Consider the following 11724-nt stretch of genomic DNA (forward strand, 5'->3'; position numbering starts at 1 on the left):
CCCATACATAAGTGGGTGAATTCTTTCAGGGCAGAGACTAGTTCTATTTATTGGTTTATCCTTGATGACTACATCATACTAGAGACACAATGCATCCTTCATTGATCAAATGTGGCAACAAATAAATATATACTTTCCAGAAATATTCTCAGAGGTATTAGAGTTCTACCACAGTGAGCACACAGCAAATAGAAGCAACAATGAGGGGCATCCAAATCACAGGACTTATAGGTTATCATTCCTTATACTAAAGCCATTTCAGCAAGGTGGCTTCATCTCTGAGTTTAAAATTTGCTATTACGAATTTCCTTCCAAGGTCAAGCTAAGACTTTGGGGATACTCTAGTTGTGCATATCACGTGTACTTGGTCTCATAGAAAAAACAATGATAAAGATGGCCCAGTGATGTGGAATTTAGGGTATAGCAAGCTTTTATTGAAGGGAAAAAAGGCTTATCCCTACCTGTGTGTGTTCTATTAACCGAAACAAAATAGTATCTAGATAAAGACAGCAGTTCTCATGCCAGTTAAGATTTAGGCTTAGGTCGAAAGAGCTTCTCCAATATTTATTTATTTATTATATTAAGGAGCTTTAACTTAATAAATACTTAATAATTTTCTCTATTTCTTTCTCTAATTGACTTTGAATGAAGACAGACAAAAGCAGATAAATATTTAAAGCAAAGATGCTGATTAATGCCATTAACTTATTTTGGGATTAAAGCTAGAATAAATCTGATGGTGGTAAGACAGTACATGACTGATATTTTCATACACTGCCTCAGAACTGACTCAGAAAACAATTGACAGCAACCATCAAAAGCCTTAAAAATGCTTGCCTGTGACTAAGTAATCCCTCTTCTTGAAATTTACCATATGAATTTAAAGATAAATGTAGGAAATATGAAAATATTTCGAAAAAGCTATCTGCAGAAAAATATTAATCACTGGCTCTACTTTCTGTTTTTAGACCCTGGAAACAACTTATATAAACAATTGGGAGTGATTAGGTATTTCTAAAATGACCCATTTAGTGGCTTATAAAGTAGCCATTAATAATATTGGTGATGACAACTTTGTAGCACACGAGAAGATGCTCATGATAAAGCTGTACATAAAACTGATACAAAATCTTACATGCATTTTGATGTATGTATTCATTTATTTTTTAAAATGCATGGAGGAAAAATATTCTGCTGAAAAAATTTTTAATAAAATCAGGCTCCTATGTTAAGCATACTTTGTTTTATTTTTGTTTCTGTACGTGCTTGTGTTATATCCAGGATAAGAAAAAAATGACAACGAAATTACTCATTAAGCTTTTAGTTAAATAATAAATCTTCCCTTTTTTTTTTTTTTTTTTTTTAGTGTAAGTAAAATCTATTGACTGCTAATCCTGGGCTGTATCAGAGGCTTCTATATATCATATTATTTATTTTGATTACTATTTCATAGTATAGACACTAGTCTTCATATCATTGAGTGGGAAATTCTAGCTTATAGAATTAATCGTGTTAAGTGAGGTAAAGTAAGAGTATTAAGTGTAGCATTGAGTGAAATCCTAATCCTGACCATTTCCCTTCAGAGCATAACCTCTTAACCAATACACTGTCTACCTCAAAAAATGGGAACTGGGGATTGGGAGATATACTTGAGACTTTACAGATTAAGTGTCTGAAAAGAAAGGAAAGGTATGCTCCTTCTAGATTTTGATTTTGTATGAAAAGAATTTTCATGTCTGAATTTTTCACTTACGAGTCTGGACAGTTGGCAACATGAGCTCAGATGCGAGGGATCGAAAGTCAGAACAAGCAAAAGGCTTTGGCATGTTTCCTCGCGACAGGTTTTACTACTTTTCCACCTGACTCAACTCCAAACTGCCATCAGAGTCCTGCTTAATCTCAGGGATCACTCAGGTTTTGGGGGGGACAGGAGCAACTGCTGGCCATATTTGGTACTCCTGGACACCTTGTCTTCTAAAAAGGAAAATCTGGGAGGACATGCAGTCTGGACTGAGGAAACAGGAGTAATATTTCCTGCCCAGTAAATGTAAAGACAAAGATCTGCTGTGGCCCCCACCCTGATTCAAGGGCCAGAGAGAGCAACCTTTCATATGAGACTTTCTAGGAGTCAGTGGGTGGTATTTCCTTTCTCTTTTCCTTGAGATTATCTGACTCACCCTGTCTGATCAGCTGAGACAATCCTCTGAGAGCAACTCTGAATGAGAATTACAGTAACAGCCTTTGTCTGACAGCAAAGAGATTTCCCTGAGCCACTGTGTTTGGCCTGGAGATGAGCCCAAAGCAGTTTTACACTAGAGCAGTTGAATGTGTCTCGAAAAAATATTTGTTTGCACTGACTGTTTGGAATTTGAATGGGGAGTGGGAGGATCCAGCTGGTGGCTGCGAAGTGTGACAGTGTTTATTCGAATTAGATGGCTAAAAAGGGAGTATCTATTCAAGGGAAGAACTCCTTTCTCTGTGAAATGTCCCTGCATCCAATCTCTGTGTGACTCTCCCACTCTCGCAGTTAGAATGGATTTGACACTCTTGTTTGGGTTTAAACAAAAACAAAAACAAATGCAGAGAGGAAGCCACTATCACATCTCCCACTCTCCTCCTATCACATCAGCACAGTAGCCAGGAGTGCCTTATGGGATTACAGAAAGGGAACAGCTCAGTTTCTATGTTGTTTGGAACAGTTTATGCAAGAGCCCAAAGGCACATAATTTAGAAAAATTAGGAACTGGGTAGATTTGGGTGATATAATGTCCAGAACTGGTACCATCAGATCACAACATTGGACTGTGTGATGAGTAAAAGCACTGCCTTCGGTTTGTGCCTGTGCCTCACTCAACCTTCTCCTTAAGTTGCTAGAATTTCACCCAGTAAAGGAGATTCAGCCTTAATCTCCAAGTTCATATATCCATGTTCTTCTTGCCCCAAAGTGAGCAATTTGTAATAATTTACCCAGTAATAAATAAATGATCGCATTGTGATGAAACAAATGGCCTTTAATCACAGAATGTTTGTTGTGGCCTTAATAAATATTGATTACCATCTTGATTATAATGATGTGATCTGTTACAATAAATTTTTAAGTAAATACTACTACACCTGCACGCAACCGGAGGAAGGCTTGATATCAGTCCAGCAACAAGAGTTCTCTTTCCAACCTTCCGCATTCTCAACTGCCATTTGTTTTGAAAGGGATTTTAAAGGAACATTAAACATTTCGCAAACTTGCTTTTTGTGCTCAGTGATTTATTTCTTGTTAGAACAGTTTTTCAAGCTAATTAAGATAAATTGTTTGTAATGAACAGAAACCTGGCATTCACCGACTAGCTTGAAGTCTGAGTTCTCAATGAGTGAAAGAAGAGGAACCTTGAAATTAAGTAGTGATTACTTATTCTGTAATTTGCTGGTCAAAAAGAGTACATATTCACCATTCAGTTTACTGTCCACAGGACCTTGTGTTTTCTAAAGCAGTGCCAATATGTAAAACAAGACTTGCTGGCTAATTCATGGGTTAAAAATCTTTTTACAAGGTCAGAAGTCCAATCTGAGTGCAACTGGAAAGAGTAGGACTTTTCTCTGAAATGGGTCAGTTGACTTTCTTCAGAGATGTTTCTTTGTGCTTCCTACTTTCAGATTGTCTTCATTTCCTCGAAATGCCTCAGCTAAATGTCATTTTAGAAGGAAAAGGATGCTCAACAGACTGAACTTTGTGACCCTTATGAAATGACACATTTTTTCCTCTTATATAAAGGTATGGGATTGAACTAGATGATCTTTTCAGACCCTGGCAACCCCGAAATTCCGTAATTCTAACTAGTTTTTCTTCATTTTCACGTATTCTCATTGCATTCTGAGTAACTTCCCATGCCTACATTTGCAGTACAGGAGGATCTAAGCCAGTGGTTCTTGGACCAAATTATAGCCAACAAAGGAGCACAAGTGGTGTTAACATTCAAATTTCTTGCTTCTCTCCCTAGTGCTTAGGTTTAATAGATCTAGGGTGGGCTTAAGAATTAGTGTGTTGAGAGAATACCTATGTCAGTTCTGCAGCATATATCTTGTGGACCCTTCCTTATGAAAAGAAAAATAGTTTGGTAGCTTATTTATCAGTTTTATTTAATACCAAACCATTCAATTGCAGGCTGTGTGAACACCAGCTAACATCATGCTGATCATCATCTATTATAAGCACACAAAGCTTACTACTTAATATCAAGAAAGCCAATTTTTATAGAACTTTGCTGTATTAAGATGTCTCTTTTTCTTTAAATAGCTTTTTATAAAGGGATATAAAAGGGAGAGGATATTGAGACAAAGATAAAAACTTCATTCTAACTACAAGAAAATCATTTCTCAGTCTTTGTGTGGAGAAAAATATGGTTCAAGATCTAGGATTCCATGTAGCTTGGCCAGGTATAAATTAAGACGGCTGATGAATTGAATGCATGGTTATTTTAAGCCATAAAAAAAAAAAAAGAGCTGGGTTATTTTGTTTACATTTTATCACATTACATTCCAAAGTACTTTAAGACATCTGGAGTGGAGCTCCTTGAGTTTACTGCATGTCAGCACAACCCTTCTTGCTGCCCCTTGGACAACTAAATGAATTTGGCAGCCTGTGAATCAGAGGCTCCCAGCACAGATTCTTCTGTGCCTTGTCCATACAGGTTGTCTCCATGGCCACTTGTGTGTTGGTCTGTCCTTTGCTGTTTTTCTAGGAAACCCACTATCTTCGACATTTTCCTGATTTTAAAGACTTTTACTGAATATTTGAAGATACCAGGGAAAGGCATGTGACATGCATTCATTGACTTCTTTACCCACCTCTCCACTGTTGTCTCTCACCTTTTTAAGTCTGTAAAGTAGAAACTGCCCTGTTTCAGAAATTGCCCTGTTTCAGTAGATACACAATTCACAATTCAGGGATACACAATTTCCTTTTGTCATGACATGTTTTCTAGAAAACTGTGTCAGATGAATATTTCTCCTTGCCTACCCTGGTTACCTATGGGACCTCTGCCATGTTAATACATATTTCATATAAAAAGTTTAGAATGCTAGTTTATTATTTGTTTGATTCTAAAACTTTTCAAACCTTTAATGGCCTGTTGGATTCTGTATTTTTCCATGGATGAGGAAGTGAGAACTATAATAATCTACTTGGCCAAACACATGATTATTTTTTCCCCCCATGGAACCCTTAATGACATCTCATAGTGCATTAGTGTCCTGTGGAGCAGTTTTAGAAACTTACTCTCAGGAAAGATGGTGTTGATTTTCCATTGTGTGCTGGTGAGGAATGTGAACCAGGGAGAAGACAGCAGCCTGTTGGGCTGCACTTGAATTTCAGGCAAAGGAACAGGGTATAGCCAGAAGGTAAAATGGCACGTTTTTACACATGTACTTCAAAATATCCAATTTTCCCATCAGGATCCTCTTTTAAGTGGTTCTCAACTCAACCTTTGTGAATATCAGGACCCTTCTTTCATGTCAAAATCTTGAGTTTTCCCACATGATTAAGTTATTATGCTTTGGTTCTATGATTCAGAAAATATATAATATTAAGAGCTACTAAGATAAAGCAAGATAAACCTATTCAGCTATAAGAAAGTTAAAATCCAGAACACTGATGACGCCAAATGCCAGTAGGGATATAGAACAACCAGAACTTTCTCATTGCTGGTGGGAATGCAAAATGGTATAGCCACTCTGGAAGTACTTACAAAATTAAACAATTTCTTACAAAATTAAACAGACTCTTACCATATGACCCAGTTGTCACCCTCCTTGATACTTACCCGAACAAACTTAAAACATATCCACACAAAGACCTGCACACTAATGGCTATAGTAGCTTTATTCATAATTGCCAAAACTTTGAAGGCATCTTGACTGCTTTAGGTGAATGGATACATAAACTGTGGTGAAGGCAGACAATGGGGTATTATTCAGCAATAAAAAGAAAGAGACTGTCAAGCTATGAAACCTTGGCACATAGTCCTAAATTAAAGAAGGCAATCTGTAAAGGCTACATACTACTGTATGATTCCAGCTATATGACATGCTAGAAAAGGCAAATCTATGGAATCAGTGAAAAGGTCAGTGGTTGTCAGGTGTTCAGGGGGAGGCAGAGATGCATAGACAGAGCACGGAGGATTTTTAGGGCAGTAAAACTACTCTGTATGATACTACAAATGGTGGGTACATATCATTATACATCGATCAAAGCTCAAAGACTGTACCAAAGCAAGAGTGAACCCTAATGTAAATTATAGACTTTAGGGGGTAATGCTATGTCAGTGTACATTCATTGTTTGGAACTCTGGTTCAGGATATTGATAGTGAAGAAAACTGTGCATGTGTGGGAGTAGAGGGGAAATGGGAACTCTCCATACTTGTTGTGAACCAAAAACTGCTCCAAAAAAAAAAAAAGTCTATTAAAAATTAAATCATTACAAAATACAGTTACTGTTTGATCTAGCAAATACATCCTTGGGCATTTATCCCAGAGAAATAAAAACTTATGTACACAACATGCACACACACACATAAGCTATAAGCTATAAGTTACTTTACAGTCTATTATTCAGAATAGCAGCTTGCGATTCTTTTGAAAAAGAGTACCTGGTGCAGTGTCGAATGAGGGACGTCTTGAAGGTTGTTGGGGACTGGCAGGTTAGGTACCACTGCCTTCTGGTGAAGTGGCAAAATTTGGAGCTTTTGTGATTCTAGCATCAAAGTCTCCATCTTACACAGGTTATTTGCATCATATAAGCATCATTTTGAGTTTCTGCACACATGTGCTACTTGTATATTGATATTTTCAGCCAAACTCTTCAATGTAGAAGAATGGTCACTGCAGTTCAGCGTAAATGTCAGCACCAAGCACATATTGAACATCTTTCTTGGACTCCCCCTATTGTCATATTCAGGATATGAAGTTGGAACCCAGGCCTCTCTTAGCACATCAGTTGCTGTTCACTTAATCCCATGTGCTCTACAATAGCAAAGCCCTTCACCTAATGGGCAGTTTTTTAAAATGACCTAACAAGTTGTTTGGAATATTTCGTTGAGATATTTATTACTTTGCATTTACATCGTTTGTTTGTGGTCAGACTGTACCTGCTTAACCACTTGGTGGATATTTAATTTAGTGTATATTAGCATGTGTTTATTGGTCTCACTGTCATGCTTATAATATGGATATGCTTTGTAGAGTATCTTCTGTGGGCTGGGAAACTATGTTGGTGGGTTTTCTTTGTAACTAACATATACTGACAATCTCATAATAATCTTGCAAAATAGATGTACCATTTTACAGATTAAAATACTACAAGGCCCAACAAGGTGAAGAAATTTGGGAATGGTGACTGAGCTCATAAGTAGCAGAACTATGATTTGAGCCCAAATTACCTAGAATTTAAATGATAGTAGATTTGATGGTGTGAGGATTAACTTCTATAGCATTAGACAAGGACTAATTTTTCATGGCATGTTTCTTTGTCATAACACCTGGTGGTTAAGAGCCTTGGCTCTAAACTGCCAGGATTAGAATCCTGGTTACATCCTATGATTGTGAGCAAGCTACTAATTTCTTTGTGCTTGCATTACCCATCTTACTATGGAATAACAATAAACTTGTATTATAAAATTGCTATGAAAATCAAATGAACCGACATATGTAAATCTGTTTAAAATAGTGACTAGTACATAGTAAGCAATCAATTTATATTAGTTATTATTATTATTAAATATTTTAAAAATAAACATTTTAGGTGATATTATCACATTATCATTGTAGAGTGTGTACAAGCTTTCAGTGCCAATGACCAATGCGTGAGACTCTGATTACTCAATTTTCTCCTTTCACCATGGAATGCACTGGAACCAACAAGGTCCCTGACCCAAACTGGACTGTTGGATTTGTCCCCGAACATCTCTATTAGCAGCCTCAGATTGTTGGCCTGTCACCATCTCTCTGATTGTAGAAATGGCACATATTTGGAAGATGCTTAAAATGAAGGCTGTGAGACCAGAATTTTCTATTTTGGAAAATGCTATGAAGCATAAACTATATAGCATCCTTTTATTGCAGGGAATATGATATTATTTTTATTTCTTTATTCATAATTTGGTACCTGGGATAACTTAGTGTCAGGGTTGATAAGGACTCAAGGTATTACAAAGTAGGTTTAGAAATGCATTTGCAAGTCCTGATGTTCTGTAAGAAAAATGTCTTAAAACATCAAGGTTGTTCTATGTTAGGTTACATAGTTTAAAATTACATTAGTTGTAGAAACATCAACTTTGCTGACATCAGATACATTTCTCCCTGAGAGGAAGATTGAAAACAGCCTTATGAGACAGTTAACCAGGGCAGGAGGCTGTATTTTTGACACAACTTGATGTTCATTCATTGGGCTAATATGATTATATTCAGCATCTCACACAAAGGAAACACTTATTCATACACATTAAAAATATATATGAACTTGTTTGTCGTAGAATCCAGTACACAAACTCTTTCCTTCACTGGTCTTTTAAGGTCAGAATTCGTATTTCTACGATATGCATTCAAACCATGACTGTTTACCATGGGGTTGACTTTTCTTCGATCTTAAAAAGATTTTTTTTTTCCCAACAGTGACATGAGAACACTCAAATACAATTGAGCTCCAACTCTGTATCCCAAGACGATGATTTTACATAGGCTAGATCTAATGCTACCAGGGTAAATAGTATAAGGAAGTGGTTCTTTTTGTGTCAGGTCATTAGTAACCATGTATATGAAAGAAATTAGGATCTTTTAAGTTAGGACCCAGTATACTATTTTATAATTAACCTATAATTTATTTCAAAAGTAGAAGTTTACAGAGTAATTTGGATAAAACATTCCAGATATTTAGGTAAACAGTTGCCATGAATAGGCGTTAGTTATTTCATCTTCCATATGGTGGACAAAACACATATGCCATGCGAGTTATATTTAATGAGGAAAACAATAACAAAGACCAAGAATCCCTAAAATGAAAAACACTCCACAAGGACTTATCAGGTGAGAACTTGGAAGAGATGCAGACAGAATGCTTTTCCTGTTGCTTCCAAAAGCCTGAGGTGAGGAGAGGTAAGATTTAAGTCAGAAACAGAATGCAGGGGATCCCTGGGTGGCTCAGCGGTTTGGTGCCTGCCTTCGGCCCAGGGTGTGATACTGGAGTCCCCGGGTCGAGTCCCGGTATCAGGCTCCCTGCATGGAGCCTGCTTCTCCCTCTGCCTGTGTCTCTGCCTCTCTCCCTCTCTGTGTCTCTCATGAATAAATAAATAAAAGAAAGAAAGAAAGAAAGAAAGAAAGAAAGAAAGAAAGAAAGAAAGAAACAGAATGCACATCTCATTAAAAAAATGGTCTTAAACAGTTGAAAGTCTTTAATTTCCAGCTTATGAATGTGCTCCTCTTGTAGCTGGCAGAGAAAGAGAAAAGAAACATGGTTTTTCTTCCTTTCTTAAGGTAATTAAAGGTCTGGTGTATCTTTAAACTGTTTTATTCTTACAAAGAAAGAAAATGATGGAAACTGTGTTTAAAAAATGTAATAGATGCTTCTCAAAGAAATGAACATAATACATTTGGGGATAAGATCACAGCAAAATGAATGAAAATTTTAGCTCTCACATTTTAAACTTGCATAGCCAGAGGAGCGTGGCTAGAGAATATGAACTTAAATAATTTTCTGTTAGTACCTGCAGCATTTGTGGAAATTTCTGAATACATTAAGCGAATCATTTAGATAGAGTGTTGAAAAAAATAGAGGGTTGAAGCATAATATTTCTATTTGATTGGACTCTGAGTTGGTTAAATCGAAATGGAGCATTATGATAAAAATGAACCTGAGGACCCTTAGTAGGTATATGTCATCAGTAAAAAATGCCATTTACAGCAACAAAATACTACAAGACAATTACTACAAAATAATGAGTAATGAATTCAGGAAATGGTGGTTGGGCTCCATGAAAAGAATTGATGGACTCAATCTGGTTCTTACTGCTTTTTCTAAGGGTGTCCACCATATGAAAAACTCACAAAGGAAGCACCAAAGAGGCCAGAACAGAACCATTGGTTGATTTATCTACTTTTTTTCTCACTCCCTCTAGAAAATCTGTAAAAGTCTTGCCAATTAGGCCTGAAGGAAACAAACACATGTGTGGTCCAATTGGAGGAGCGAGAAAGCATTGGTGGCAAAGAAGAGCACATTCCACATGTTTGCTAAGTGCCATGTCTGTTAGTAATTATATTACAATCCATTTGGAACATATTAAAAAAAAATCCAGAATAACGCCTAAACTACTTAGTACCAGCCCCCAAAACTCTTTAGTATGTTTTACCACTAGATAAACATAAAAACTAAAAGTAGTCTTGAGAAAATTTCCTTGATTTAACAGGATAATTTTATGTTTATTGATTATAATAATACAGAAATTAGGGGTTGTGTTTTGCGTGTTTTTTAAATTTCAGTTTTCTAGTGATCCAGTTTTTATTCTATTTAACGAAATATTGATTCTGCAACAAACTGGAAACAAACAAACAAACAAACAAACAAAAAAAAAACCCTGATTCTTTACCGTAGATAGTTGAGAAATCCAGGTTTGGATTGTAGCTAAATGAAAGAGCCAAATAGAAAAACTACAATGTGCACTCCTGAGCCTGTCCACTGCCTGTTCTGGATTTTGTTTTGGTTTGTTTTGTATTTAATTGCCCCAAAAACAAACCTGCCTTCATGTATGAAAGTTTGCAATTGATCTGATGATAGGGAGTACTAACTTTGAACCTCAACTGGGCAAAATATTACCAGCTCTTCAAAAAAAAAAAAAATTCCATTCTTCTCATAGTAGGTTTTCTTTTTTTTCCATGAGTGGATTTATATTATAAAAATGTGTACTCAATTTTTATTATATTCTGAATTTCAACAATAAAAATTTGTGGAAATTTGTTTTCTCCCTTATTATATATGTACCTACTTGGTGTCCTTGAATTTTTTCATATTGACCCACAAAGCCTAAAATATTTTACAACCTGGTCTTTTAAGGAAAAACTTTGTCAACCACTGAGATAGAGACAGGTTTCAACTCATAAGCATTCTTGCAAATGCAAAAATGTGCATGTTCTTTAAGCTCAAACAGTAAATATTTTATATATATCTGCATGTGATATAATTCAAATACATACAGATACAATTATAAACAAATTCAAATTAAGTTTTATAAATGTGTAACTTTTTAATTAGGCATTTTATTTTTGTGTATTTATATATACATTTGTATCATAAAGTAATGCATGAAACTTATTTTTTTTAAAAATAGGGAAGGATATCAAATGAAAGCCAGAAGATTCACTTTGATTTCTTTCCAAACTCAATCTAGCTCTCTAGATAAAGCTTTGAACCATTTCTTTTTAAAAATTCTGCTGAATGGTTAGTACTATAATTATAAATAATATGCTTCTTTACAATTTCTAGTTTTAGATATTACTTCTTAACTCCCTTCCATGGAGGAGGAAGGATTCAGCTTATTTAATATGACTTCTGCTTTCCCTCTTCTTGTAGACTAAGGAAAGCTAATATTTTAGTTCTTCCACTGATATCACTAGACTTTTAAATAATTTACATAAATGTTTCATTTTCTCCCCCAACAAGTTTTAAACCTCTCTTGATGCCCCAATGT

General features: G+C 35.8%; 1 long non-coding RNA gene across 2 annotated transcripts in view; it reads right to left on the reverse strand.

Annotated features, from left to right (window-relative positions):
• The window catches only part of LOC111090180, a 28023-nt gene extending 24857 nt beyond the window's left edge, over nt 1-3166 (reverse strand). Inside the window, exon 1 of one of the 2 annotated variants that reach the window (XR_005371600.1) lies at nt 3115-3166. This is a non-coding gene — a long non-coding RNA (uncharacterized LOC111090180). The remainder of the gene's footprint in view (nt 1-3114) is intronic. The other variant, XR_005371599.1, reaches the window with a different exon arrangement.
• Nucleotides 3167-11724: the final 8558 nt, after the last annotated feature.

This window comes from Canis lupus, chromosome 16 (assembly GCF_011100685.1).
Source record: "Canis lupus familiaris isolate Mischka breed German Shepherd chromosome 16, alternate assembly UU_Cfam_GSD_1.0, whole genome shotgun sequence".
NCBI lineage: Eukaryota > Metazoa > Chordata > Mammalia > Carnivora > Canidae > Canis > Canis lupus.